The following is a 6,000-nucleotide window of genomic DNA, read 5'->3' on the forward strand; positions in this document are numbered from 1 at the left end:
TTAGAAATTTTAATTTTTCACATTTCTCCAAGAAAAGTGCCAATACCCCCCCCTTTTGGTTCTAGGTGAAAATCTCACTCGACACAGATCAAACAAAAATGTTCCCATGGTGTGTATTGTTGTTCATTTTCATCAAATAAACAAAATTAAAACCCAGAATAAATCCTGAAAGACAAGAAATGAGCATAAAATAAGCTTCAGCGCAACTGTTAATGTTAGTAAAAGACCCCAATTTCTAAAAATTTTGCGAAAAACAACAATCTTCTGTTTTAGAGTGAATGTTTGAGGTGTATAGAAGGCATTTATTTCATTTTTAGAAATTTTAATTTTTCACATTTCTCCATGAAAAGTGCCAATACCCCTTCCTTTGGGTTCTAGATGAAAATCTCACTCGATAAATATCAAACAAAAATGTTTCCATGGTGTGTATTGTGAATCATTTTCATCAAATAAACAAAATAAAACCCAGAATAAATCCTGAAAGACAAGAAATGAGCATAAAATATGCTTCAGCGCAAGTGTTAATGTTAGTAAAAGACCCCAATTTCTAAAAATATTGCGAAAAACAACAATCTTCATTGTTAGAGTGAATGTTTGAGGTGTATAGAAGGCATTTATTTCATTTTTAGAAATTTAAATTTTTCACATTTCTCCATGAAAAGTGCCAATACCCCCCCCTTTGGGTTCTAGGTGAAAATCTCACTCGACACATATCAAACAAAAATGTTTCCATGGTGTGTATTGTTGTTCATTTTCATGAAATAAACAAAATAAAACCAAGAATTAATCCTCAAAGACAAGAAATGAGCATAAAAGATGCTTCAGCGCAAGTGTTAATGTTACTAAAAGAGCCCAAATTTCTAAAAATATTGCGAAAAACAACAATCTTCATTGTTAGAGTGAATGTTTGAGGTGTATAGAAGGCATTTATTTCATTTTTAGAAATTTAAATTTTTCACATTTCTCCATGAAAAGTGCCAATACCCCCCCCTTTGGGTTCTAGGTGAAAATCTCACTCGACACAAATCAAACAAAAATGTTCCCATGGTGTGTATTGTTGTTCATTTTCATCAAATAAACAAAATTAAAACCCAGAATAAATCCTGAAAGACAAGAAATGAGCATAAAATATGCTTCAGCGCAAGTGTTAAGGTTAGTAAAAGACCCCAATTTCTAAAAATATTGCGAAAAACAACAATCTTCTGTTTTAGAGTGAATGTTTGAGGTGTATAGAAGGCATTTATTTCATTTTTAGAAGTTTTAATTTTTCACATTTCTCCATGAAAAGTGCCAATACCCCTTCCTTTGGGTTCTAGGTGAAAATCTCACTCGGTAAAAATCAACCAAAAATGTTTCCATGGTGTGTATTGTTATTCATTTTCATCAAATAAGCAAAATAAAACCCAGAATAAATCCTGAAAGACAAGAAATGAGCATAAAATATGCTTCAGCGCAAGTGTTAATGTTAGTAAAAGACCCCAATTTCTAAAAATATTGCGAAAAAAAACAATCTTCTGTTTTAGAGTGAATGTTTGAGGTGTATAGAAGGCATTTATTTCATTTTTAGAAATTTTAATTTTTCACATTTCTCCAAGAAAAGTGCCAATACCCCTTCCTTTGGGTTCTAGGTGAAAATCTCACTCGATAAAAATCAAACAAAAATGTTTCCATGGTGTGTATTGTGAATCATTTTCATCAAATAAACAAAATAAAACCCAGAATAAATCCAGAAAGACAAGAAATGAGCATAAAATATGCTTCAGCGCAGGTGTTAATGTTAGTAAAAGACCCCAATTTCTAAAAATATTGTGAAAAACAACAATCTTCTGTTTTAGAGTGAATGTTTGAGGTGTATAGAAGGCATTTATTTCATTTTTAGAAATTTTAATTTTTCACATTTCTCCATGAAAAGTGCCAATACCCCCCCCTTTGGGTTCTAGGTGAATATCTCACTTGACACAAATCAAACAAAAATGTTTCCATGGTGTGTATTGTGAATCATTTTCATCAAATAAACAAAATAAAACCCAGAATAAATCCTGAAAAACAAGAAATGAGCATAAAATATGCTTCAGCGCAAGTGTTAATGTTAGTAAAAGACCCCAATTTCTAAAAATATTGCGAAAAACAACAATCTTCTGTTTTAGAGTGAATGTTTGAGGTGTATAGAAGGCATTTATTTCATTTTTAGAAATTTTAATTTTTCACATTTCTCCATGAAAAGTGCCAATACCCCCCCCTTTGGGTTCTAGGTGAAAATCTCACTCGACACAAATCAAACAAAAATGTTTCCATGGTGTGTATTTTTGTTCATTGTCATCAAATAAACAAAATAAAACCCAGAATTAATCCCGAAAGACAAGAAATGAGCATAAAAGATACTTCAGCGCAAGTGTTAATGTTACTAAGAGGGACCAAATTTCTAAAAATATTGCAAAAAACAACAATCTTCTGTTTTAGAGTGAATGTTTGAGGTGTAAAGAAACAAAATAAAACCCAGAATGAATCCTGAAAGACAAGAAATGAGCATAAAAGATGCTTCAGCGCAAGTGTTAATGTTACTAAGAGAGCCCAAATTTCTAAAAATATTGCAAAAAACAACAATCTTCTGTTTTAGAGTGAATGTTTGAGGTGTATAGAAGGCATTTATTTCATTTTTAGAAAATTTAATTTTTCACATTTTTCCATGAAAAGTGCCAATACCCCCCCCTTTGGGTTCTATGTGAAAATCTCACTCGACACAAATCAAACAAAAATGTTTCCATGGTGTGTATTGTTGTTCATTTTCATCAAATAAACAAAATAAAACCCAGAATTAATCCCAAAAGACAAGAAATGAGCATAAAAGATACCTCAGCGCAAGTGTTAATGTTACTAAGAGGGACCAAATTTCTAAAAATATTGCTAAAAACAACAATCTTCTGTTTTAGAGTGAATGTTTGAGGTGTAAAGAAGGCATTTATTTCATTTTTAGAAAATTTAATTTTTCACATTTTTCCATGAAAAGTGCCATTACCCCCCCCTTTGGGTTCTAGGTGAAAATCTCACTCGACACAAATCAAACAAAAATGTTTCCATGGTGTGTATTGTTGTTCATTTTCATCAAATAAACAAAATAAAACCCAGATTTAATCCCGCAAGAAAAGAAATGAGCATAAAAGATACTTCAGCGCAAGTGTTAATGTTACTAAGAGGGACCAAATTTCTAAAAATATTGCGAAAAACAACAATCTTCTGTTTTAGAGTGAATGTTTGAGGTGTAAAGAAGGCATTTATTTCATTTTTAGAAAATTTAATTTTTCACATTTTTCCATGAAAAGTGCCAATACCCCCCCCTTTGGGTTCTAGGTGAAAATCTCACTCGACACAAATCAAGCAAAAATGTCCCCATGGTTTGTATTGTTATTCATTTTCATCAAATAAACAAAATAAAACCCAGAATTAATCCCGAAAGACAAGAAATGAGCATAAAATATGCTTCAGCGCAGGTGTTAATGTTAAAAAAGAGCCCAAATTTCTAAAAATATTGCGAAAAACAACAATCTTCTATTTTAGAGTGAATGTTTGAGGTGTATAGAAGGCATTTATTTCATTTTTAGAAATTTTAATTTTTCACATTTCTCCATGAAAAGTGCCAATACCCCTTCCTTTGGGTTCTAGGTGAAAATCTCACTCGATAAAAATCAAACAAAAATGTTTCCATGGTGTGTATTGTGAATCATTTTCATCAAATAAACAAAATAAAACCCAGAATAAATCCTGAAAGACAAGAAATGAGCATAAAATATGCTTCAGCGCAAGTGTTAATATTAGTAAAAGACCCCAATTTCTAAAAATATTGCGAAAAACAACAATCTTCTGTTTTAGATTGAATGTTTGAGGTGTATAGAAGGCATTTATTTCATTTTTAGAAATTTTAATTTTTCACATTTCTCCATGATAAGTGCCAATACCCCTTCCTTTGGGTTCTAGATGAAAATCTCACTCGATAAAAATCAAACAAAAATGTTTCCATGGTGTGTATTGTGAATCATTTTCATCAAATAAACAAAATAAAACCCAGAATAAATCCTGAAAGACAAGAAATGAGCATAAAATATGCTTCAGCACAAGTGTTAATGTTAGTAAAAGACCCCAATTTCTAAAAATATTGCGAAAAACAACAATCTTCTGTTTTAGAGTGAATGTTTGAGGTGTATAGAAGGCATTTATTTCATTTTTAGAAATTTTAATTTTTCACATTTCTCCATGAAAAGTGCCAATACCCCCCCCTTTGGGTTTTATGGTGAAAATCTCACTCGACCCAAATCAAACAAAAACGTTTCCATGGTGTGTATTGTTGTTCATTTTCATCAAATAAACAAAATAAAACCCAGAATGAATCCTGAAAGACAAGAAATGAGCATAAAAGATGCTTCAGCGCAAGTGTTAATGTTACTAAGAGGGACCAAATTTCTAAAAATATTGCAAAAAACAACAATCTTCTGTTTTAGAGTGAATGTTTGAGGTGTAAAGAGGGCATTTATTTCATTTTTAGAAAATTTAATTTTTCACATTTTTCCATGAAAAGTGCCATTACCCCCCCCTTTGGGTTTTATTGTGAAAATCTCACTCGACACAAATCAAACAAAAATGTTTCCATGGTGTGTATTGTTGTTCATTTTCATCAAATAAACAAAATAAAACCCAGAATGAATCCTGAAAGACAAGAAATGAGCATAAAAGATGCTTCAGCGCAAGTGTTAATGTTACTAAGAGAGCCCAAATTTCTAAAAATATTGCAAAAAACAACAATCTTCTGTTTTAGAGTGAATGTTTGAGGTGTATAGAAGGCATTTATTTCATTTTTAGAAAATTTAATTTTTCACATTTTTCCATGAAAAGTGCCAATACCCCCCCTTTGGGTTCTAGGTGAAAATCTCACTCGACACAAATCAAACAAAAATGTTTCCATGGTGTGTATTGTTGTTCATTTTCATCAAATAAACAAAATAAAACCCAGAATTAATCCCGAAAGACAAGAAATGAGCATAAAAGATACCTCAGCGCAAGTGTTAATGTTACTAAGAGGGACCAAATTTCTAAAAATATTGCAAAAAACAACAATCTTCTGTTTTAGAGTGAATGTTTGAGGTGTAAAGAAGGCATTTATTTCATTTTTAGAAAATTTAATTTTTCACATTTTTCCATGAAAAGTGCCATTACCCCCCCCTTTGGGTTCTAGGTGAAAATCTCACTCGACACAAATCAAACAAAAATGTTTCCATGGTGTGTATTGTTGTTCATTTTCATCAAATAAACAAAATAAAACCCAGATTTAATCCCGCAAGACAAGAAATGAGCATAAAAGATACTTCAGCGCAAGTGTTAATGTTACTAAGAGGGACCAAATTTCTAAAAATATTGCGAAAAACAACAATCTTCTGTTTTAGAGTGAATGTTTGAGGTGTAAAGAAGGCATTTATTTCATTTTTAGAAAATTTAATTTTTCACATTTTTCCATGAAAAGTGCCAATACCCCCCCCTTTGGGTTCTAGGTGAAAATCTCACTCGACACAAATCAAGCAAAAATGTCCCCATGGTTTGTATTGTTATTCATTTTCATCAAATAAACAAAATAAAACCCAGAATTAATCCCGAAAGACAAGAAATGAGCATAAAAGATGCTTCAGCGCAAGTGTTAATGTTACTAAGAGAGCCCAAATTTCTAAAAATATTGCAAAAAACAACAATCTTCTGTTTTAGAGTGAATGTTTGAGGTGTATAGAAGGCATTTATTTCATTTTTAGAAAATTTAATTTTTCACATTTTTCCATGAAAAGTGCCAATACCCCCCCTTTGGGTTCTAGGTGAAAATCTCACTCGACACAAATCAAACAAAAATGTTTCCATGGTGTGTATTGTTGTTCATTTTCATCAAATAAACAAAATAAAACCAAGAATTAATCCCGAAAGACAAGAAATGAGCATAAAAGATACTTCAGCGCAGGTGTTAATGTT

The sequence above is a fragment of the Hetaerina americana genome, unplaced genomic scaffold, assembly GCF_022747635.1.
Source record: "Hetaerina americana unplaced genomic scaffold, ioHetAmer1.1.p SCAF_9, whole genome shotgun sequence".
Classification (NCBI taxonomy): domain Eukaryota; kingdom Metazoa; phylum Arthropoda; class Insecta; order Odonata; family Calopterygidae; genus Hetaerina; species Hetaerina americana.